This window comes from Zosterops lateralis (genome assembly GCF_965231275.1).
Source record: "Zosterops lateralis genome assembly, chromosome: 15".
Taxonomy (NCBI): domain Eukaryota; kingdom Metazoa; phylum Chordata; class Aves; order Passeriformes; family Zosteropidae; genus Zosterops; species Zosterops lateralis.
The window spans coordinates 12,760,134-12,786,319 of NC_139775.1; the positions used below are offsets into that span (position 1 = coordinate 12,760,134).

At 40.8% G+C, this 26,186-nt stretch overlaps 1 protein-coding gene across 12 annotated transcripts in view; it reads right to left on the reverse strand.

Moving 5' to 3' along the window:
- RBFOX1 (RNA binding fox-1 homolog 1) overlaps window positions 1–26,186 on the reverse strand; it is a 1,119,155-nt gene that overhangs the window by 542,182 nt on the left and 550,787 nt on the right. Inside the window, exon 3 of one of the 12 annotated variants that reach the window (XM_083872240.1) lies at window positions 7,008–7,045. The exons of the other annotated variants lie outside the window; for them this stretch is intronic. The gene's annotated coding sequence lies outside the window, so the exon portion shown is untranslated. The remainder of the gene's footprint in view (window positions 1–7,007; window positions 7,046–26,186) is intronic. 12 annotated transcript variants of the gene reach the window in all.

A 26,186-nucleotide genomic window follows, 5' to 3' on the forward strand; every position in this document is an offset into this window, starting at 1 on the left:
ACCTTTTCTGTCAGTGCTGGAAAGAGGCACAGCTCTCTGCCATGAAGGATCCTTTAGGAATTACTCTACAAGTCTGAATTGTGAATTAGAGTATAGAGTAGAGATCATACAGAGTATTAAATACTCAAGGGGCTAAGGGAATGTTGTTTTCTCTAGGCATGTCATCAGCTAATCTCAAAATACGAGCAACACCCTCCACCTCCTCTTGTCTTGACAGAACAGCAAAGCCTTAACCTGGGTTAATCTCTGTTCCTGTGGATGGTTTGGGAAGTGCTGAAAGAGATGAACAGATGCATTGCAATCCCACTTGGACAATGAGCATTCTGAGCTCAAACATCCATGAATTCTCGTGGCTATCCCATGTATTTAGGAACACAGTGAAACTGCAAGCCCACGACGTGCACAATTATAAAGTTCTCTTCTTGATTAACTTAAAGAGGACCCCCAATCTCTGATTCCTGTATGTTCAACTTCAATTTAAGCCAAATCTGCCAGTTTACTACTTGCTCTGTATTCTTTATTTCATCATATAAATAATATCTTAGAAAACAAACATAAACAAACAAATAAACCAAACCCAAAGCAACTCCCTAACTCATAACTGAGTCAGGATTTCAAACTTTTATTCTTTTTAAGACCAACATTTACATTTTGACAAGCAATAAAAGCACCAGCAATCAGAAGCTTCCTCGGACACAAGGAGCATGTAAATCACAGTCACTCATGGCTCAGAGGTTTTCAGGTATTTATTCAGTATTCATAAGCAGGCAATTATTGTCACATCCCTGTATCCAAAACAGCTCCCTTCTAATAAAAAATGCTTTTTTCTTATTACTTCAATGTGAGGTCTTCTGTGGATGCAGCACCTCAGCTGTGTCCCTGAGTTATCATTAATCAAACAAATCATCTCTCCTCATGAAAAAAACAGTAAATTTGCTCTGATGGAGATGGTTGTTTCATTACTTTGGCTTTCCTGTACACAACGTGTCATCAGCCACTGCCCCAGTGGTGACTTTGACCCTTGTAATTGTAGTGGACTGTAGGAGAAGCTTTGTTCAGTTATTCTGATTTGTCCTATTAGTACCACTGGTACTGATGATATATTTGTGAGCAAGATTAAATGTCCTTCAATCAAATCCCAGTGTGGTCATTGCTGATCTCTTACCACCCTGTCACACCTGTCCACTGTCAGATGAGAGAAGTTCCCTGATCTATCAAATCCACCAGCTCTCAAATTAAGGAAATGAAGGGCTTTGACAGAATTCTACCTGCATCTTTCAGAAAATATTCATGTGCTGCACTGAGGACCAAGCAAAAGAAGCCTTTGAGAGGCAAATGAGAAATTCTAAAGCTCTCACACAGCACTAGAGAAAAAAGGAATCATTGAAAATAATGGCTCCATTTCCAGGAAAAAGAAACTCCTTAGCAAGATGGGATTACCTTTGAAATTTGTAAAGCTGATGCCTTCCACACACTTGCTGGTACAGCCTTAAAAGCCATGAGATACACCACAACCAGCAGCCCAGGGCTGGAGTTAAATTGGGGTTTGTCTTTTACATCTTGGGGTTGATTTTCTTGTGACAGGATGGGCACAGAAAGGCCTCGTGTGAAGGTGTTAAAATTAAACCATTGCATGTTTGTAAACCTGATACTCACACCTTGGACTTCTCTAATGCTACTGTTTTGATTTTTAAAACTGAAATAAATGCAAATATGCATTTTTAAAAGCTTTGCAGATGGATAAATTATCAAAAAAAAAAGAGAGATGAAAATGAGGAATGGAAGGGTTTATCTTGTTTCATCAATTTATCCTTGAACAAGCACAGGTATCCTGTAAATATCCCACATATTTAGGTTAGACTTTTTCTATGAGAATATTCTCTATTAGAAATATAATTCTACTGTATTTCACTTTCACAGGAAACAACCCCAGATCACATCAGCAGATTCCTCTCTATAGAGAGCTATGGTAGATTTACATTCAAAATATATTAAAAAACATACTTTGGGCATGGGAATCTTCTGAAGCACCTGCCAGGAATTCAAATCTGCTCTCTGTGGCTGAAGAAACAATTTAGTCTTTCTGCACCTCTGGAATAACATTTGCTAAGAAATTAATATTGTCTCTGAAATGACTCAAAATGAAAATAATAAGATATTGATTGTTTTTACTTCTAATCTCAGTGGGACCATTTTCAAACCCAGATTTAACCACAGCTACACCAGTCTCCAAAGCAGACACTCCTGGAGTCCCTAGCAAAAACCTTTTTTTTTTTTTTTTTTTTCTTTTTTTTTTTTTTTTTTTTTTTTTTTTTTAAATAAAAAAAAAATAAAAAACCACCAAAACTCTCAACCTGTTTTCTGAATTAACTTCTCCCCCAATTTATGAATATCCTGGTTGTCTATAACTTATTGCCTTAATATTCATCACATTACTTTAAGTCCTGGGAAACAGAGTTTAAACCTTATTATCTGGTACAACACATACAATTCTCCTGGGATTAAAGAACAAAATGTGTAGGCAGTTGTTTTTATTGCTGTTGCAATAAAAGCCTGTACAAAACAGAATAAGCCAACTCAAGAATTAGCAAACCACCACACACCTTCCAGCCATCTTCTAAATGAGTAAAAAAATAGTTCTAACTCTGGTTTACAACTACTTCAGCCTCAAGGATTCTTAAAAAAACAAAATAAAGCAACACAAAAGAACCTTGTACATGAATAGGAACAAATCAACACACTGCAAAATAATGTGACGTCTGTGAAACAAAAGGTGGGCATTGGGCACAGGTTGGGCTCTGTGATCTTGGAGATATTTTCCAACTTCAGTGATTCTATGAACATAAAAAGAGTTTAAAAAAAAAATGGGCTATTGATTAGCTCATCCAAATCTTGTAATCGAAATGTATCAAGACTTAAACCTGTGCCATCCTCTAACAGAAAAGAATGGTGAGGAAAAAAATGTGTCAAAAATCCTTATGCATTTTTTTAAAAAATCATATTTGTACCAACATCTGATGTTGTGAAAGCTGGCATGGAAAGTGAAATGCAAAGCTGTGAGATGAGGCTATTCTGGAAACATTAGGGGGATTTTTTTTTTGGTTGTTTTTTTTTAGTTTCTGGGGGTTTTTTCCCTTATATTTTTTGTTGAAACCCTTAAATAATTGAAGAACAGCTATTAAGTACAAATGACAAAAAACTTTCAGCAATTAGTGTGTTTCTGTTATGCTCGCAAGGAGGGAACAACAATTTACAGTAATTGCCTTGCCAGAAGGTTATTTTCCGTGCTGCAATTCCAGCTGCACCTTACAAGATTTAACAGATCTGCCTGCAATTGTTAAAAACAAAACTTTTGCCAGTGCTGAATGCACCAGTCAAACACAGCTGCATGAGCAGGCAGTGACAGGGATGAAATGTGTGAGTTAGGAGGTGAAATGTGCTGTACATCGTCCCTCCCCTAGAGGAACCTGCCTGGCTCCCAGGGTGTTGTTATTTTTTTACCACAGCCATGGCTTGCAAAGGTTTTATGGTTTTGTACAAGATTTCATGTCCTAATTTAATTGTCACAGTTCCAGGACTTGTGTGACTCCTTGGGGGCCCCAAGGGGCAGCCCACTTAAATTTCAAGCCTCCAACCATAACCATTGTGAAGCTCTGTCCCACCAGAGAGAGGATTTGATTACAATTCCCTTCTGCTGCCACAGCAAACCTGACACTGCTTCAGCATTTGAGATGCTCCACTGTGTAAGGGACAATGCTGTTACTGGAAATAACTCAATCAACTTCCCCAGAACGGGACAGCAGCTGTTTGGGACAAGAGAAAACATTTAACTCACACTGTTTTCCAGTGGTTACGTAGTGCTGCCCACTGGCTGCTCATAATGCTGTCAGACCCAGAAAAAATAGCAATTAACACAGTATTTTTTTGCCATCAGTGTGCTTTTCGTTTCAGGTACTTTCTTGGTTTAATATCCTCCCTTTACCCAGAATAATTTGTGCAGCGCTTCACTCAGATTCAAGGCTTTCTTTGCCTGGTTCACACCAGGTAGCACCAGGGGCAGAGTCACTCTAGAATTTACACTTTGGGATTTCAGTGAGTTCTGTCCAGCTGCTTTTCCACACAATGATTTTAATGGTTGTGCAGGAGCTCCCCTCCAGGAATCACATCACACAGAACCTCTGCTCATCCAAATCCATCTTACCAACCTGGAAGAGTGGACTCAAAGGTATAATTGTGTCCGTATTCCATGGACACAAACGTTGCTAAGGGATCTGCACATGCACTTAACTTGATTTTAGAGTGTCACTGCAACTATTCTCTGCTTGGAATGCTAAACCAGCCCTGAAATGGGTGGGATTGGATCTTCTTTCCCAAAACAAGTCACATACACAAGTCCAGGGGGAGGGAAAGAGAGCAGGGAGAGGGAGGGGAAGAAAAGAGAAGCCAGGATACCCACAAAATAAATAGAGAAATCTGACAGTTTGCAGCGAACTAACAGCAGACAAAGTGTCCACAGCAGTGGAACAAAGCAGGCTCTGGAGTTCACAGTAATGGGCACAGCAATTAATAAGACATACAGCACATGGTAAAATGTGTTCTGCCATCTGTGTCACCTGTCCCCACGTGGAAGCTGTGCATGCTTGCCATGTTCATCAGCATTAGGATTGCTGCTCCGAGCCAAGTCTGATTTTATTGGCTCCTGTTGGTCCCAATGCTAAAAATCTATCAGCATTGCTATTTAAAACTTCTCGTCATAACACCAAAAACTCCAAACAGAAAAACCACATAGTACTGGAAATTTTGCCTAACCTTAGTGCCTTCAGAGCAATTAACATCCTATGTTTTGCTTATCAATTAATTTTCATAATCCTTTACAAATTATTACACTTATCAAAAATGCTGCATATGCTGGTTATACTGTAATTCTGCCACTGCTGCATATGCTGGTTATACTGTTATTCTGCCACTGTAAGAGTGGCAGAAGTAGAGCTACTTCTCTGAAGCATATTTAAGATCTGATCCAGAAAAAAGAATAATACACTTCATTTTAAGGTGAACATCAAGACTATGAGCAAAGGAAAAGAATATTTTTCTCTTTTCAACTCTTAGATAATTGGAGGAAGCTTTCTATAGGCTTCTCTTCTTTACACCCTCAAATCCCCTGTACTGACAATGCCTCCAGCAAAAGGGAGGGTTTGTATCCAGTGCAATCTGTCACAGCACTGTGTAAACAATATTTGAATATTTTCCAGTCACCAAATCACTTTGTTGGGCTGGAAATGACATCTGCCCTCTCTTGGCTTGATGGTGAGCACCTCCAAGCAAGGCAGGAGCTGGCTGGGGGGCTGCAGGTGGAAATGCTGTCCCGTGGGTTGGCACAGGGGTGTTTGTACCTGGAGTCCTCCTGTCACCACCAGGAACTGCTCCTGCTCCTCCTCTGTTTGCACATCCCCATGTGCATGCGGTCTTTGGTAAATCCTCCTTTCCCATGGCCCCTGGGTTATCAGCAATAACATTTATCTGCAGACAGATGAGGATTTGCACAGAAGCCTCCACCTCAGGAGTCATGAGGTGATTGGTTTTGTGCCTTTATTGGTGTGGGAACGAGAGCTTCACATGAAACTGCCTCACACACCGAGCAAAACAAACCCCAGAGAAGACACAGGAGAGATGATTTGATTTCAGGAGAGAAAAGCTACTTTGTGGGAGCTCCTGTAGGACTTCCCACTTCATGAGTCACACAGCAGTCACAGGGACTTGTCACAGAATTTACTTCTGCAAGCACCAAAGGACGACTGTCTTTAAATCAGACACGTTAAATGCACTACATCTTCTCTTCAAAAGCAGCTAGATTCTGTAACACCTACACATGCAGAATAAATTAGCTTTCTTATTCAGTGGTGTCAACAACGGTAAGCCCCAGAGAATAAGGGAGAAAGGGTAATGCTAGCCTATGCCAAAATACTTATTAATTACACCTCCTTTCAGATGCCTCCCTTGTTGAAACCCTGGTTGGTGCCATATGAAACAAGGAACAACACATAGTCTTTAATTTATGAGCAATAATTTGGAAATTGCCCTCAATTTTTTTTTTACCTCCTGCTCATTGCAGCAGCGTTCAACAATGCTACATAAAGGAGGGAAGATATATTATCCCTTAAACTCTTCTCTGCACACAGCTCCCTGCTCAACAGCAGGGAAGAATCTAATCTAAGGTCAAAGAGGTGACTGTGCTGTGAGGTGTTTATGTGCTGCCCACCCCCCTGGGATGTCAACAGAGTGTCACAGTGTCAGCTGTGACACTTCTCCTGGAGCTGGCATCTGCCCATTACCAGGTGGAGAGAAAACCTCAGCTCATTTCATACATGAAACTGGAGAGCTGTCATCTGGTAACAGATTTTTATTACTACCAGGAGTGTGTTTGAATTCAAAGTAATGACCTGGAAGTACAAAATTCCATATTCTGTAATCCCACAAGCCGTGCAATTCTCCCTCTTCAGTTACTGCTGAATATCTCTACAGCTTCCTCTGCTGCTCCTGATTTAATATAATGCTATCAACAAAACCTCCTTAGTGAACAGGGTCATGGCAAGATTTACAGTGCTTTTCCACAGGCCTGCAGGTGAATTTATTTTACCCAATATATCCATTTAGATCCATTTTCCTCAGAACATTATTCTTCAAAGACAACTTAGCGAGTTCTTCGGCATCAGATAAAAGTCAAGCTAAGTGGTGCAAAGATGACAAGGTGTCCTGCATGACCTTAATCAGAAGTTTAAGTGCAGGATGAAAGTGAGAACTGAGCCAAGAGCCGCTACGCCAACTGTCTTTTTTTAAACGTCAAGGAGACAAATGTTGCTGCTCAGACACGTTTTTGGGTTGTTTTTTTTTTTGTTGTTGTTGTTGTTGTGTTTTTTTCTTCCCTCCAGACTGACACCCACAGCTCGTGGATTGCATTCAGCAGGCAAGGATTGGAGCAATATTCTGAGAAAAGCAGTGTCACTCACCAAACCCCAACGCACTATGTGAGAAAGCTCAGGGCGTCCTGCAATGACAATGGACAGCGCATTAATGTGGGAGCACTGGAATTTTTTATCAGCAGGTTTAGCCCACAGTGTGCTTCTGATCCAGCCTCAGCAAGCCCTCACTGCCCTTCCCCTTCTGTTCCACACATTCCAACATGTCACACACACACACACAGAGGCAGAACCAGAGCTCCCAAATTGTTACAGAGCTCTGGGGAGAACTTAAAGCATCTCCCCAGTGCCTGTAAGAGACACCTCTGACCAGGGCATGGTGGGACAGGACACAGGGAATGGTTTCCCACTGCCAGAGGGCAGGTTAGATTGGAAACTGGGCAGGAATTGTTCCCTGGGAGGGTGGGCAGGCCCTGGCACAGGGTGCCCAGGGAAGTTGTGGCTGCCCCTGGATCCCTGGCAGTGTCCAAGGACAGGATGGATGGGGCTCAGAGCAGCCTGGGATAGTGGAAGGTGTCCCTGTCCATGGCAGGGATGGAACAAAACCCTAAAGGTCCCTTCCAACCCACCCCATCCTGTGATTCCATGATTCTTTGATCTAAATCTAATCAACCTCCACCATGCTAGCTGTGAGTTAACAAAGTAACCTGGTTTCAGAAAGATTTTGTTCTGTATATTTGGCTTCTGGCTTTACAGTCGCAGACAAAACACCAAATAATGACATTTTTCTTTCCATGCACACACAACACACAACAGAACTGATTAGCTTTCAATATTAGGGAATCAAATTGCTGGAAGTTCCAGTTTCTTATTTTGTAAATAAAAACGAGTTGCTGAAAAATAACATAATTTTTGGCACTAATATTGGGTATTGAACCAATTAAACCTCCATTTCAGCAGAATTCAAAAAACAGCCAAAAAATAATCTAATTGACCAATGCTAAAACTGGACTTGTTATTTTGTGTGGTGATGAGAATGACTTTAAAATGGTTTTAAAAGACCCAGATAGATAAACCAGATTAAATAGCATAACTTCACAACCAAAGCAGAGATAAAGGGAAACCACAGAAACAACTTGAAGAGTTGCCCTGACTCTGTGGGTCTGTGGAGGCACTGGGGGGAGGAAATCCCTCAGTGGCAGCTTCAAGAATGGAAAAAGGTAAAGAAAACTCTTCAGGCAGCCACCAACATCCCTGTCCTGCAGAGGGATGCAGGACCCTTCAGCCTCTGGATAGAATAATTTCAATTTTCCCCTGATTTCCAAATTTTCCAAACGCAGATGGAGAACACCCCTGCTAGAAGGGAACAGCCAAACACAAACTTTATGCACAAAGTGAATCTGACTTTTGGAGCTGCTGGTTGTTGAACCAAAGATAAAAGAATGGTGAGAGTAAGGAAGAAATGTCTCATGTTTGAAATAAAACTGCCTGATGTGACAGCTTTGATCATTGTTCAGGAGTGGAAAACAAAACTACCTGTGAACCTCCACAGAGACACGGGTGGGACAAGACCGGGCACAGAGAAGTTTTCTTGGGGGAAACAATTGGGCAGGAAAGAAGTAAAAGAGGACATGGAGGCAGCTGGAACTCTGGGGGCCAAAAAAAAAAAAAAAAAAAAAAAAAAAAAAAAAAAAAAAATTATATATATATATATAAATAGACTGCAAAAATAAAGCATTATTTAGAAGGAAACCAAAGGGTTTTAACCAAAAAAACTTATCTGAATGCTCTTGACCAACTAAGACTACCAGCAGAAGCAATACAAACTGAGACAGAGTTCTGTCCTAAGTGTAAAATTGTATTCAGGTGAAAGATTGTCTGCTAAACATTAATATAAAACCCCGAGTAATTAAATCCTTTCCATTGTTAACAACAGATAAGCAGCTTCAGACAACATTTAAGCCTTTTCACTTAACTTTGGTTATATGAGAAGCTGAAATGAACTGCAACAGGCTTCTTTTATATCTATGACCTCTCACATACACATATATGTACTTACATGTATACATGCATATGTTTATAGGAAATTTGTGCTTTAATCAATATTTATCACACTGTGGTAACTGAAGAACTACCCTGACAGAAGATACACAAAAGAAATCCAACTGAGCAGTGCAGAGCCAAGATGAGATACCTGCTCTCTTCTCAGCAATTCCTATTTGTTAGTTTATTTAACAATGATTGAACATTTTGGGAACAGCTGCCTTGGTAAAGACTCAACATCCCCAGCCTTTCACCAACGTGCAAGGGCAACAGTGCTCATCCCTCCAGATCCCTCCCCAGCGAAATGTCAGAAATTATATTCCTGATGTTCACAAATTTATATAAAACACAGCGGGAAAAGGAAACAGAAACACTTAGAAGAGCTACTCAGATAAAAGGGAAGCCTTTTCCTAGTTGATAAATGCATTCAGTAGCACATTTCTTTATGTAATCTCTCTTCAGACAGTAGTAGGAAGCCTCTGCAGAATTTTTTTATTTTTTTTAAATAGATGAAACATGAATCATTTTATCTTCAAATTACATAACACAAATGCAAATTAATCAGTATCCTTAGACAACTGCAAAGTTGATAAAGTGGCTCTTAAAGTCAGAAGATACCAGAACTGTTAAGCAGTTCTTTGTTACATTAGCAATAACCCTTAATATTTCTCCAAACCAACATGAGAAAAGCTTGAGATATAAATATCCATTAGAGGGAGAGCCTGGTAGGGATTTGAGAGCTCTGGTTATGCTGTGATCAATAGGTTATCTGTTCAATAGAGGCCATATATTACTTTTACTCCAAGACAAATACACTGGAAGTTATGCTTTGTTTCTGTCATCCAGCAGTTCTTTCTCATCCCAGTTTGTGTTGGCCTTTCCTTCCACAGAGTAATGAACCCAGGATTTCTTCATGACTGAGAGGGGGAGCCTTCATTTTTCAGAAAAAAAGATGATTGTCCCTCATCTGACATAAAGCACCACTTAAGGATGAAGAAGTGGCATGAAAGGTGCAACAGAAGCAAAAAGCAAAAAAATAAATTCCAGTGCAGTCCCTGTTTCTTTAGGGAGTAAACTATTTAACTCTATTTCCTGACAGAGCAGGAAACTCTGTGCAGGTAGAGAGCAAAGAGAGAAAAAAAAGACAGGTAGACAGCAAAGAGAGAAAAAGAAATGCAGGTGGCTGAGAGAGGCCCAGGAGCTGAGTGTCAATGGCAATGTAGACAAAAGGCCAGTTTTAAGCTGGAGGAAATTAAGAGACTCTGTAGCAGCAATTCCCTCCTCCCTTTCCCACTTCTCTCCTTATTCCCAGAAGGAAAATGTGTCAGAGTCCTCATAACAGCATCAGAGAATTTGGGTGGGGGTTTTTGTGTGAGTGCAGAATCTGGTTTTAGCTGATGGGATCTTTGATGAGGGTTGAAATGCTGACATGAGAATAAAAGGGATCCATAACATCATGTTCTAAAATAACTGAAGCTGGAAAGCAAAAAGGGAGAGAGGGGAGAAGGAAAAAAAAAAAAAAAAAAACAAACCCAGAGGGCTGAGCAGGGAGAAGGAAGAAAAACTAAAAATGGATAACACACTACAAAAAGCAAGAGAGGTAACAGATTGACAGAGGAGTGTGTCCACAACAAACGACACCAATTCCCTGGAATCAGTGCTGAACTTTGAGTTTGACACAATTGTCTGTCAGAAGAAAGGAGGAACACCTACATTTATTACAGCTCTTCCAAGTAAAAGATCAGATGGTTAAAGAGGGAAAGCCTGTGTACTCTAAAGGTGGAAGAAAAGCAATGGCTGGAAAAGAGAAATATTTGAATTATTGAAAACCAGCTCATTATTTTCTCTTGAATACGTGATCTCAGTAATGGTTACCTGACATTAATGACCATCTATGCAGGCAAAGAGGTGCCTGGCAATCCACTCAAACATCCAGTTTCCTTCAGCCTCTTTTAATGCCTTACCCATGCAGGAACTTTTGGCTCTACATTTTCTGGAATGGGAGTTCAAATAATTTCTACGGGTCAGGAACAACGTGGTTCCAACATTCTTTGCTGACCCTCCCCTGCTCAGCAGTGCAAGAACATCCTTGGTGGAATCCCCATGACCTGCAAGTCCTTTATTACAGACAACCACAACCACCAGCAAGGGTGGTCTATTCCAGACATTTTCTATTTAAAAGAAAAGCATAAGGATGCTCAAATCAAAAAAAGGATGCTCAAATGCTCAAACCACAAATCAGTTCTCAATTCCCAAAATTAGAAGAAAAACCAACAAAGAGCTGATGGAATATTCCATCATTATCACCATTTCCCATCAGTGTTTTGATTTATGACCAGCATCTGTGGCACAGTACAGACAGTCTCTTGCAACACCTGCAACCTAAAAGGAGAAATTTAATATGCAGCTTTACTAAAAAAATAAAAGCAGCTGTGAGCCACTGGGGAGCAGCATTCCCAAGCTGACACCCACTTCTTGCCAGGAGAGGTGCAGTGTGCACCCATTCCTCAGATTATTCCTGCCCACACAACATCCTAACTCAGATGCAAATTATTACTGGATCAATCCTGGTAAGTTACAGGACTTCCAGGATTTGCTGATATCCCATCCTAGTGCTTCTTTTTAGATATTGTAAGTGTAGAATGTTATGGTCATGAAAAACAACTGCAAAAATACAGAGAATTTGGGGAAAACCTGTAAAATAAAGGGGGTTTAGTAAATGTGCAACAGGCTGCACAATTGTGTGCTGCAATGTACTTTGAAAACAAAAATTGTAATCACACAAGGACACATTGCCTGAGTAAAAGACAAATTTATCCTTCAGCCTCAAAAATGCATTTGCTAATAAGGGTTTCACTGCACAAAATGTGTGTCTCCAAGACAAGATGGAATCCTGCAAAAGCAAACTGACTGAGAGGAGCTCACTAGGTGAAACCCATGAAAACTCTCCCTCCTCACCTGTGTCTTGGGAGTTTGAACTCCTGGAGTCTCACCTCACATAAAATAATAGATAATAGAGTCAATAACTAATAGCTCATGATAGCATCACTTTTTCTTCATAAAGTAACAAATAGAATCACAGGTATCTACATTTTAATCTGGGCATCCAAATATTGTGCTTACTCAAGAGTCAGAGCTGCTCCAAAAGTGGTTTTCTCCCCATGAGTGTCAATCACAATTATCCAGGAATAAATTACACAGCTAAAACATCTTTCACAAGTCCTGTTGTCCACAAGAACCATGCTGAAAATGTTATTTTTCTATCACTTTGATTTTATGTTTAAATATAAATTCAGTGCTACTAAACAGTAGATTCTGAAGCACAGTTCACTGCAAGTGATATTGAATTTCATCCTGCCTGACCCAGGGCTGCATGGGCAGGTTGGGCTGTGCTTCATCTCTCTGACAATTTAAACTTTGCTCCCTCTGCTGCCACGTGAGCTTTGCTGATTATTTTAGTGTTCACGGTTAAAGGGTCAGTCCATTTTGTGCAGAGCAGGGATGTGAGACCAGGAGTGATGTCAATTAGGGCCATAAACAAGAGGTGCAAACAGTCTCAGAGATGTATTTATTACTTTTGTTGGAAGCATCCTAAAAATACAAGCCAAACCTTGCAGTTCCTGCTCTCAAAAAATCTGGTATTGAAATCCACAGGATGATGCCCCACAGCAAACAGTGAACGCAGTAAAAATCCTCTCAGTGACTGAATGTGTTTTCAATGTTATTTTACTTATATTTATTCTTGCTTTCTCTTTCTACTGTCTTCCTTTATATCCTTCCTCCTGTTATTTCTGACCGGAACTCTGCAATTCTCTTTCACACCCTGAACCAATGGCTTTGTTGATGGCTCATTGTTTACTGCACTTCTGACTTGCATGTCTTCCTACTGCAAAATCAATACAGCACTTGGATTTAACATAAAAAGTGAGTGCTAACACTGCTTTATTCTGTAGCTAATAACAGCCCCATATTATTACTTTTTATGCCCAATAAAAAATGAGAAACTGCCAACTATGGTACCTATGGCAAAATCGCAGCCTGAAGCTCAGAAATAAACCTTAAAAGCCCAAATTGCACGTTGAGCACCCCATGGCTGATTTAACTACCCATAGTGCTGGGTTTTAACTACCCATGGCACTGGTTTTATCTACATGCAATGGTAATTAATGTTACAAACCTGGTGTTACTGCAGAGATTATCATTTAACCTTTTACCAGGATGTCTACAGAAGAGCACAGCAGAAGAATCCGCTCAAAGCCCAGAATATTCTAAAGGAGGATCCCAGGGAAATCACAGAATGCAAAAATTTGAAGAGCAAAGGAAAGGACTGGGGGAAGAGCACAGTGCCCACTGTACATGTGGAATACTAATCATGTTATAAAACTATGGGATTGTTCATCCTCCAGTGAAGATCCTGTTTGGTTATCATCTTCTATCATTGATGTGAATGCAACCCTATTTTCACATCCCTATTTCTGGAGTTTATTCAAGAAAATGCTTCTTTAAGAGACTTTGTTTATATTTTTCACGTGTACCTCAAACTGCTGCTTCAATACGCAGTCTCAGTGCCATAGTCTCATTTTGCTTGGAGACACATCAATTAAATAAATAACAAGCCCTATTTTCTTTATTCAGCAGCATGATCAGCACTGGATAACATATTTGTTATTCCTACTGTAAATTTTCCACATGATAATCTCTTAGTTATCGAAGAAAAATACTTGTCCTGCCAAGTGTAAAGGTTGAAATACCATCTTTTCACTACAAAATGCGGCAGAAATAGTCTAGAAGTAGTTAAATCAAGTCCTTAGATGCAAGATGATGTTAATAATTACAGGAAAAATTAGATATAGTTGCATTTAAACAAGTGCCACATGAAACACGCTTGACCATCTGGTAAAACTGTCTTAGGGTAGGATGCTGGCAGATATTGCATAATCAGCTGCATATGACAGATAATTTTAGCCAAATCTAAATTTAAAAAAAAAAGTTCTCATACTTCTTAAGAAAAAAAAAATTAAATTGCTTTTAAAACTTAATAAATATCTGAAGTTTTTTAATATTAATACTGCCCGAATTGCATATAAAAACTATCATGCTATAAACACAAAAAAAAAAGGAAAATAGTACCTTTTTATAAACTGTTTTCTATGTGTTTTGAACCACAGAGTGTTCTGCCCAGAATTTCTCCTGTATTTTATTCCTTCTAACATTTTCAAAGCAGTGGCTTGGAAAAAGTTAGCACAAAAAACATTCTTGTGCTACTCAACCACTCTGCAGTGCAAGGACTACTTGCTCACATGGCTTGATATGGGATGTGAGAGATTTGGAATTCCTCTGGAAAGGTTTTCTGAAACAGAAAAATATCCACAATTGGTCAAGGTTGTCCTTGCAGAGCAGGTGGTGAAGAGTCCCAATTTATACAGAAATCTATGCAGTCATATCTCATTTAACTGTGTTGATTTACAATTCATTATTTAAACAGTGCACGAAAAAAAAACATACTACAACAAAATGTTATCAGTACTGAAGGTCATTTTCTAAATAACACAATGAAACACGTTTCCTAAAGCCAACTACTACAAAGAAAAGAAAAAAAAAAAGAAGAGAGGGAAAAACACCCAAAATTACTTGAAGGTCTAATAAAACAAATATTGTTATTGAAGACAATTGAACCTTATAGCACTTATTCTAAATACAATATGGAATTAAAATTGACTGAAGGGATTTGATTTTCCTTAAATACATTGAAACAGCTGAGAAGGAACAGAAAACCTGTTAAACAAGTTACCTAAAAAACAAAAAAGAAAGAGAACAGTCCTTCTGGACTGGATTATGTGGAAGGACAGCATTTGTTGTCTGTGCAGTCAGACACACTGGGATGCCACAGCACCTCCAATAATGCAACTGCCCTGGGAATTAATGTTTGAATCAGTGGCTGAGGTGGGAGGGAACATCCTGAGGGCTCCACATCCTGCTCACAGAAGGGTCAAACCTTCATCCTGCAGCAGGTTGTTCCCATTTTGTCCTGGGAGGTTCTGTTGATGTCCAGGGGAGCCCCTGGTCTCCCAGCTCTGACCCCTGGGTTTCTGTACACCTGTATCCCTGCTGGAGCATTTTACATTTCCTGCAGCAGAAGCAGCTCTCCTTTTGGCAGCTGCTCATCCTAAGCAGTGGTTGCAGCCTTTTTAAATAAATGCTGTGTGGATGGAAGCAAATCCATGACCCAACATATTTTTATGTATGACCTAACACGGCTCAGATTTCAACATTATTGAATCACTACAGAGCTCAAAGCAACTGGCACTTATCCCACCAAATATAAGCACCTTGATGAGGTAAACTAAGCCTCCAATCCAGTGTCCATGCTAAGTTTCTTTACACATCCTCTCTTCTATAATTCCACCACACAATTCCTTTGCCAGCCTGGTGCTCTGAGTATTACTTTCCAACAAAACACAAAGTCAGGAGCAGTGAGAGTCTCTTAAGAAGGATATCAAATTCTCTGCAGGCTCAAGACAGAGCACACCTTGTTTCCTCTGAAGGAAAACAGTTCTCTTTATCAGCTTGTGTTTCTGAAGGGAATATTATCATACAACTTCATTTGAGAGTGTCAAAATGAGCCCAGCCCTTTTGACAGCCCTGCTGCATCCCAAAGGCATCAGCCAGCACTCCTGGCCTAAGAACATCTGAAATAACTCCTGGGAGAGTCCCTAGACTGGATACAACCCTGGGAAAGTGTTTCAAAGGAAACTGTGCTGGAATTTGTCTTCTGTAAGTCTCCAAATTAGCCTGAACATTCAGTTCCACAAAGAAATGCCACAACAACCAAGAGATCCGTGTGTTCTCAGCTTTTCAGCATCCAGGAGGGATGGCTGTGATAAAGCACAGATGTAATTCAGCAGTATCCACCAGGAATCAGGTCTCTCATGAGTTTATTCCCAGCTTTCCCAAATGGATTTTTGATGGTTATTGTCTGCCTAAAAGGTAAAAGGAAAGTGAGGAATTTGATGAAGAATCTCCACAGGGAATGCATTGCAGACACCATCATAAAGCCTTCAGACAAAATGATGATTTTGTTGCAGAGTGAAATATACAGTAGGGTGAAACATAAATAACAGATGAAACAAATAAGGAGAGGACACATTGAAGGAGGGAAAGGAGGCAGAGAGAATATTAGAATTGATGTAACTGGAATGTACCAAATGCCAGTGCAGTCCCAGGGTTCCACAGGCTGTGCAGGGAGAGCAGAGGGCTGAAAACATGACTCAAACAAAACTGCTGCAGCATTATGTAGTATTCTGATTAAAAAATACATAAAATGGCTTAAAAGAAATTTTAAAAAGTTTGTTGAAAAATGAAATAAAAAAACTTTCAGAGGAGTCGAGGGTCATGTCCTCAGAAGATTGTAATGTAACATCAGCAGCAGAGCTGGCTATTAGTGAAAACAAGTCAGTAAAGAAATTTCAAGTTCAGCATCATGAAAGAGTGTAATGAAACTCAATCAGTGGAAAGGCAAATAACTCCAAGCAACAGCTTTGGTACTGCGAGTTCCCCTTGGATAATTTTACTGCAAAGAACAACCTAATTCCTCCTCATAATGACTACCCATTAGACCAACAGCTATTGCTGCTGTCATCTATGAAAACTCTGCTGTGCCAGACAGAATTCCAGAAGTATTCTTTACAAACAATCATTTCTTTTTTACCACTACAGAGTTAGATGGTAATCCACGTATTCACCCCTTCATGAACTACAAAAATTAAGACAACTTTCTGCGCCATTCAGTCAGTCCCCATCCTCCCCACACTGTTATCCAAGGAGAACACAATCCAATCAAATAACAGCAGGAAATCCTAAACTGTGGGATGCAACAGCAGTATTTCAGTCACCACACTACAGCCAGGGTGGGTGCATCCTCTGCATGTTCATTAATGATAATTTGTCATTAATGATGATTCTCATTAATGATCATTAATCAATGCTGCAGCATTGCACAGGTTCTTCCTTGGGTACCACATCCTGTTCATGGCTCATGTCTGTGCCCATCAGTTCTTCAAAACTTCAGGTTCCCCATTGTCCTGGGTTGCAGTGTAGGACGTACACAAAGTATTTATTCCATCACCATCCCCATGAGCTGTTGGAACCAGGTGGGGCAGTGTTTTCCCAGGCCCCTCCTTTGGGCTCTTCTGCTCATGGCCCATCAATGCCTTGCCCAGGACTCACAGGGAACTCCCTCCAGGAGCTCTCTCTGTTTAATGGGCCATCAAGGAGCCACTGCACGACTCCTCATCCCATTGGGAGATGCTCCCAATGCCCAGGGGGAGGAGCCAAGCATTCCCACCTGGAGAGAATCTGGGATTAGGGACAGGACAAGCAGCCCTGAGCCACTGGATTCCCAGAGGAGCAGAGCTCCCAGACCTTTCTGTGGGATCACTGCTTCAGGAAGAGCCCCTCACCTGGACTGCTCCCACCACCCTGCTCAGGCTGTGTTCTGACTCTGTCAGTGCTCTTTTGTGTTACTGCATTTATTTTATTTTACTTTTTTTACCTTTCTTCTAATTAAATTGTATTTCTGACTTGGAGCCTCTCACTCGTTTTGCTTTCAAACCATAACACCCATCCATGGGATCTTCATTCCTGTTTGTCCACAAAGGAAACAACAAGACAAGTAAGATTAATTTCCTCCTCTCCTGGTCCAAAACTCTCTGAACAAAGTGCATTTTCCAGGTACAAACAATAAGGCAGCTTCACCAGAGAAATCTCAACTCTGCTGCTGGTTCTAATTCGGGGGTCAGGGGTGGTGCTTTTATTTGCTTTTTGTTGATGTTTGGAATGTCACTATTATTTACCACAAAGAAGAGATAAAAAGAAGGATGTACAGTAATATACTTATTAAGCCAAAAGCTGTATTTTTCCCCTTTCCTCCCCCACATCTTCAGCCAACATAAACACAGCAACTGAGGTATCTCAAACCTTAAGAACAAAAAAATACAATTTTAACAGTTTTAGGTGGAGGTTAAAAATCCAGATGAAAGCTCCATTTTGTGCTAATTGACCATGGTTCCTTCCTAATGATGAAACTGCATCATCTTACAACCTGCAGCTTAGTTTAGCCACAATATAGTTCTGAACACAGACATATAAAATCATGTCCTAACTGGCAATTTAGATAATAAGAATCAATAAAAGGAAAAGTGATGCTGTCGTGAATGCATCAGTTATCAGTGAGTGCATCTGAAAAGGTCCTGCCCAAGACCAATGGGAAAAAAATAATATAAACCAGAAGTCTCAGCACGTTCTGACCCTGTGTTATCTTCCTCCTCTGGGCATTTTGCAAGCAGTGCTCAAATTTGTGGCAGTAGCTGTTGTTTATATTACACCAGCTTAGCAGTGAACAGGGTTTCACATGCAGATTGCTGGAGACATTTTTTTTTTTTAATTTATCACAATGGAACGATGCATAGTCTTGTTCTAACAATGATTCATAGTGATTTTTAATTTCTACTCTGCTAATGGTCACAAACTCGAGATTTTCAGCTCTTTCAAGGTTGCTTCTGCAGTGCTGGACTTTAAAGCAGTTTTTCTGGTTTAGCAAAGTAGGTCACTGTCACCTCAGTGCCTTCCTTTGATTCCACCATCTTGTCTTTTATTTAATGACAGCGACAGTGGAAGGACTCACCGTGCTGATTCCCCCACACCAAACTGTCTGCAGCACAATGCACCTGAATTTGTACTTTCCATACTAAAATAAAAATTTAAAAAATCCCTACTTTGTAAGTAAATGCTGTGGTTTGTGGGATTCATCTTTATATCAGGTTTCAATGTCAGTTGTGTTGGGGGTAAAATTTCATCTGTACATGAAGTATTTTTCCTAATAACAAGACAATAAGCTACAAGGCCATGTAAATGCTATTTACTACAGCAAAGACAGAAAGATCAACATCAAGATGTTGTAAAAGGACTTCTTTTGTTCAGTGCACTCAAACTACTTTTTCTATTATACTTCCAGTATTCCAAACACATTGGTTCTTTCCAAAACACTGCATTGATTGGTGCCCCTCTTCTAAAGCAAAGCCGATTTTAACAGAATGTTTGACTGCTGCTCACAAATGTCTCTGCGAATCATTTCATGAGGACATCAGCCCACTGATTATGATACACCTTTACTGCCACTGGTCTATCAAATACATTGAAATGGATCTCCTCTGCAAAGCTGGAGCCCCTGTGCTGCCTGAACTCTTGTTATGGACAGCTGTGGCCAGCAGGAAGATTTATTTCACAGATTTATTTCATGACCAGTGCTCATGGACTGCACAGGGAGTGTAACCCAGGGCTGGGTGCCCAGTGTTGTCATTCTATTGTTTGAGGAACCACAGGGTTAAAGTCCTTTGCAGCCACTGTGCCCTCTGCAGCTTTCAGCATCCAAGACACTCCCAGGTGTCAAACTCACTGCCTGCTCAGAGCACAAACACTTTATAACCTCATCCTCTGCTTCTTTTCACCTCTCCCTTTCCCCACAGCCCCAGCTGCCCAGGTTGTTGTTGCTCTCTCTAACTGTGATGTAGCACACCACAAACATTCACCACCACATTTATGGCCTGAACCTTAAATACCTTTCTGGGAAATTTCTCTCTACCTGTCTCATTAAAATAAAAGTATTAGCACAGGTTATCCCAACCCAATGCATTACACTTGACACACAGACAGGGACTGGAATTGATGTCATGTTTGCCAGGGCAGGGCTGCTTTTCTTTGGCACAACATCATTTCTGCAGGCTGCTGAGACTCCTGCAGATGGATGTGGTGGGAGAGGCACACCCTGGCCTGGCAGTGCCTGAGCCAGACAAATCCTGCTGGATGGGAGCCTGGCTGCTCAGCCTGTCCTTGAGAATAGCAGTGATGATCACCATGGAAAGCACATTGCTTTTACATCCAGGTGTTTTTGAAATGGTGACCCAGCAAGCAACATTGCCAATCTCCCAGTTCTATTTACTGAGGTATACTATACTGCCATGAACGTAAAAATATTTCAAATTATTCAAAAATTCTTCAGAACTTCATCTTCCCTAAGCAAAGTGACCTTTTACCTTTTTTTTTTTTTTTTTTTTTTTTGCACATAGCCACTAAAAAAAAAAATCTAAAAACAAAATTAGAAATATGTGAAACTACAGAAGATAAAAAAAAAATTAATCAAGTATCATCTCAGGGGAAACTAATAATCAGCTGTGAAACAGAAATTCACCATTAATTTGTCTGAATTGACTATACAGCACAATGTTCAAATCTGGGACACAATTGAAACTGGGACAAGTAATCATTATTTAACCTAGATCCTGTAAATTCACCTCAGACCATTTCACTTTTTTTTTTTTTTTTTTTTTTTTTTTTTTTAACAGCCTATACTCAATGACCTGCCACAAGATTCAGACAGAAAATATTTTGAAAAGCACTGTATTTTCTTGGTGGCAAGTGGTGCCACCAAGGCTGCCAGAGAAGAAATCTGCAGCAATATCTAAAGAGGGCTTGATGGGCACTGAAAGGTTGAGATAGAAAAATTTAAACAGCACATAAAGAAAAGGTTTGCTATCAATACCTTACTGGAAATAGTAATATTCAAAATAATCTCACAATCAACTAAATAGTTCATTGAAAAAAAATCTTTATCTATGGGAGAGAAAAATCTACCCCACCACAGATGAAAAAATAGATAATGAGTATGATCACAATGGAACCCAATTGTTAGAGAGTCACAGAGAGAATTCCAGTTCATAGACATTAGGGAGTACCTGCCCAGGATTTGGCCACACTCATTATCTCCTATCAGTACCTCAGAAGATGTGGCAGCGATGTCTACACTGAAATGTGCACTCACACGTGCATAGGGGACCCCTCTCACAGAAAAACTGGCACAAACTTTGCCAAGAATCATCCAACAAATACACTTAGCACTGTAAATACTTCTAATCATCACAGAGTGCCTTAGGGAGCTCAGTGTCAGCCCCAACCACCAGAGTAAGGCTTTTACTGCTTCAGAACAAGTTCTCTTTCCTTGTTCCTTAGCAAAAAATCCCAGAGTTTTATAGTTCCTGAAGGCTGCAGGAAGCAGCTGGATATTTTGCATATTTTTTTGTGAGACAGCCAAGCATGAAGCTCTCCAATCTCCCTGGCAGGTACCACTCCAGTGAGGCTGCTGTGTGGTGCTGCTGCCCCTGGGGCAGGTGTCCTCCCTGTCCCCTCCTCCCCGAGGTCCCTCTGCCCTTTCCAGACAGCTCCTGTGACCTTGCAGCCACTGAGCATCCCCAGCTCTCTCTTCTGGCCCATCAATCATGTAATTAAAGTCTTTTACTCCTACTTTAGGACTCTAGCCAGGTTGAGGCATATGTTACTTAGGCATTTTACTGAACCATTAATTCAGTGCAGACTTTTGTTAGTCTGATTTTTTTTTTTTTTTTGCCTAGCTATTGCATTTTAACACTTACTGAGCACAGAACTGGGCAATTAGAGCCCTTGACAATGAAGTTTTCTTATTATATTTCCCTCACATTAATCAAAGGCAGAGATTTATCAGCTGGTTTAAAGGTCTGGATGTCGGATTGCTGTTTCTCATTCATCTCTGCTTTGATTATGCCCTTGCCCATCAGCTCATAATTAATGTTTATAGTGATTACCACCAGCTGTTCAGCACCAGGGATGCAGGAGGGGCAGGAAGGTTCCTGAGGAAAGGCCAGGCTGCTGCATGGGCACCTCTTGCAGCAGCCACATGCTCTTGTGACAAAGCACAGGGCACACCTGAGTGCTGGGTGAGGGTCACACCCACCAGGAGCCCAAAAACACAGCAATGAACACCCAGAGATGTCACAGCTCTGCTGTCCTTAGAAAGGATGAGTTGTCAGTGCAGGACACAAAAGAAAGATGAGAGATTCGAAAGAGAAAAGGCTTTATTGTTTAATTCTTACCATCTTTTATAAGGTGTTCTGACACAGACTTAACATGGTTGGTGAATTGTCGCCCTGATTTTCAGCCTTCTGATTTGTTTTCATATTTCTACTGGAGTTTCTCATGATTTTAACATAAACAAAGACTGATGTTTTATAAATGACATTCTTTCTAGGGGGAAGGACAAATTGATGGACTTCTGAGTTGACCACTGGGGTCAGAGAGGTGCTCCTTTCATCCCCCAATCCTTGATCAAATTCCAAACCCTATTCAAACCCGGAATCATAATAAACTTTCTCTTTCTCTCCTCCCTTCTCAACCTGACTGGTGAGTGTCATTCCTTTGTGTCATGATTGTGACAGTGAATAGGAACAACACCTCTCTAACCCCATTGGTTAAACTGGAGAAACACCAAACACCACCTGGACAAAGATTGTTTTGACAAAGGAGAGTTGTTTTCCAAGATTGTTTTGAGAAGCTTTCTTGAGAATTTTTTCCTTGGGAAAAAGTCAGCAGCTGCCAGCAGAGTAAAATCTCTCAGGCCCAGAAATATCAGGCCCACACTGAGTGATGATGAATGAGAGCTCAGAGCACACTGAGAGCCAGGCTGGAAACCATCCCAGAGGGAACAGCAGTGGATTTAGGTACAGGCAGGAGCCAGAGGTGTCTCACTGGCAGGGTAAGGCAGCCCAGAGTACAGACAGGACTGTTGTGCAATACAGGTAATGCTGAAACACAGCAAAGGAATCCACAGAAAAACCTCTACTAGATCATGACCTGAAATCTGCTCTTTATTACACCAAAAAACAGTGATCTGCAAACATGAGGAAGTTTCCACAATCATTTAACAAGCAAGAGAAAAAAGTGTTACTTAATTCATATCCTCAAACATGACACAGGCATTTCAAGTCAAGAAAGGGAGAATAATAATAATAATAATAATTATTATTATCTGCATTTTTCAAATGCAATAAACCAACAATTATTTAAAACAAATGTGTAATCAAACTACTATACTCTAATTTTTAACTGTTTTTCCTTGACCACTACACAATAACCTGGTACTCCTCATGCATAAAGGGAAATCTCTTTTAATTGTGCAGCAGGTGGGCACTACATGACTTTTCCCAACCTGTTCATGAGCCAACCCCATGGAACAAAGCCCCAGAGGAAACCAACCTTTACAATTCTCTGCTACGTCAGTTCACCTTGTGTTTACGTTGCCTTTTTTCCTACTATTACCACTTTAAAACCTGAATATCAGAGAGGAAAAAAAAAAAAAAAAAAAAAAAAAAAAAAAAAAAAAAAAAAAAAGGAAAGCTGCTACATTTACAAGGAGGAAGTCACACATAAAATGCTATTTTATGGTTTGTAAAACCAAACCAAACAAACAATCCTGAGTGACTTTACCAAAGGGTGCTGAAGACAAGGACAAAAAGGCTCACTGGGAATCCAGTTCACACTGGCAGGAAATCAATACTTCAGGCATTGACAAGACACAAACACAATGGAAAACATTCTGACAAAGACAGGGAGCTATAAAGAATCCATGTTTTATACTTAAACCTCAAAGCACCTGAAGCTTTTCTCCACAGCGACTCAATACAGTCCCCCCTCTTTTTATCACTTTCTGACCTGAAATTTAGAAGCAGCAGCGTTAAATGCAGGGATAAATGGCAGGATCTGTGGAACTGAAGCTCCAGCTCTGAGATGAGGATGAATTTTGGGTTTGCCTTATCGCTGTGTGCAGTCAGATGTCAGAGCTGTGCTCAATTCACTCCTCCTTCTCCCCCTCTCCAGGAGGATTAAAAGAACTCACCAAGGATGGAGGGAGGCCCAGCCCAGCCCTCTGAAGGTGCTGTCCCAGGGCCACCTGCCCAGGGGATCTCACCTGCTGCTCACACTCATCATCCTCACTGGATTGCACACAGGGCGTTCAAAAATGCCAGGATCCCATCCATCAATGGGGGGCTTTATCTTCTTAAAATGGTAACACAATAGCTTTTCCTCACCTTCTCTTTGCTGCTGAATAAAGAATGAATTCTACTCTGAAATGGCCTGCAAGAGTTCTTGCTTCACTTCATCAAGTGGTCACAACTCAACTGCAATGTTATGTTGAAAGAATTTTTCACAATTATAATAAAATATCCACTCAACCCCTTCATTTGCTTGATGGCAAATACAGCTGGAAACAGCCTAAAACTCTGCAGATTTTATGTCATATTAATGCTAAAAGTGAATGGAACCCCAGAAGAATTTCATGTGGGCACATTGAACCCCAGCCCTCTCACCTAACCAAGGTGCAGTGATTTTCTTGGGTTTTTATTGGTTTAGTATTTTCCTAAGGACATGTTTTCCATGACCATATTTCCCCAGGATATGATGATGAACATGCTGAGTTACTGCAGAATCACATCTCCAGGAGACAGAAATTTGTACTGGGTACTTGAAACTAAGCAATAGATGAGAAATAGAAACTGAGTTTTATAATTATTATATATATATATATATGGATATAAATATATATGGACATCCCAATTTCAGTTCTTAAGCATCAACAACTATAAACATCTTGCTGATGATATGATACATCCATTCTGGGATCCATCATAAACTGGCCAAAAAAATAGAACCAAAAAAGAGATTTTTCATCCACATGCACACTGAAGTTCTCTTGTCTCACCCATAGGCAGTTTTGAGGTATATACAGTTTTGTTTCTGTGTGTGTGTATGCTGCTTCTTTATTGTAGGAAAAGGTCTCAGAAAGGACCAGTAAGGACCCTGCCTTCTGCAAAAACCATGACTGGATTAATTTCTTTCCCTATGAGCAGCTAGGTGTGAAAATTATAAACCTGTCAAATCGAGAACATTCCTAAAAATATCATTAAAATAAATATATATCTCATTTCTTCATCTATATTTATATCAAACTGCTGCTCAGTTTGGCTTATGGCAAACCCGCTGGATCCTCCAAGAAAGTGCTTTTAAGAGCACCTACAATTAACATGGGTTTTATCTCATTAATAGAGACCATGGCATTATTGCACAATAATCCCTGACAAATTGATCATTATCAATGGCTAATGACTACTTTGTTAACTAATTGCCCCTGGGGCAGAAGCGTGTCTGGGGAGAGACGCACTTTGCAAGGAACAGTAACAGCTATTAAAAGCCATAAAGTTTGTGTTGGGAGGTTCTCCTGGAGTTATAAATCCCCCAAACTGCTCCTGCCAACGATTCCTGAGGAAGAAAGGCACAGGCGGCTTCCAGAGGCAGGAAAACAATTCCCTGCACCAATTAGAATGAGGGACACAGCAAAAACAACCCCAAAGAGCCTCGGGAAGGAGTGGGACTTAAGCAAAGCCTGCACTGTGGAAATGATGGATAAATTCACTGGAGATCCTCTGGGAATGCTGGGACAGCCCCTTGGAACAGCCCTGGGAGCTGTGGGGCCACACCGGGGTTTGGTTCAGCATCCCCTGGAATCCGTGCCAGGTGACTCTGATAACATCCCTGGTCCAGAAATTCCCTGGTTCAGAAATTCCCTGGAATCCGTGCCATGGGTGCTGCCAGGTGACTCTGATAACACCCCTGGTCCAGAATTCTCTAGAATCCATGCCAGGGGTGCTGCCAGGTGACTCTGGTAGCATCCTGGTCCAGAATTCCCTGGAATTCATGTCAGGTGACTTTGATAATATCCCTGGTCCAGAAATTCCCTGGAGTCAATACCAGGTGACTCTGATAACATCCCTGGTCCAGAAATTCCCAGGAATCCATGCCATGGGTGCTGCCAGGTGACTCTGATAACATCCCTGGTTCAGAAATTTCCTGGTTCAGAAATTCCCTGGAATCCGTGCCATGGGTGCTGCCAGGTGACTCTGATAATATCCCTGGTCCAGAAATTTCCTGGAATCTACACCAGGTGACTCTGAAAACATCCCTGGTCCAGAATTCCCTGGAATCCATGCCAGGTGACTTTGATAACATCCCTGGTCCAGAATTCCCTGGAATTCATGCCAGGTGACTTTGATAACATCCCTGGTTCAGAAATTCCCTGGAATCCATGCCAGGGGTGCTGCCAGGTGACTCTGACAACATCCCTGTTTCAGCATCCCCTGGAATCCATGCCAAGGGTGCTGCTGGGTGACTCTGATACCACAAAAGCAGCACAGGGAGCACTCAGGGAGCTGCAGGACACAAGTCTGAATCCCAAACTTCAGCAGGCACACTCAGGTTTGTGCAACTCCCCCAGCCAAGGGTGGAGCCTGCTGGAACTTCATCCCCAGG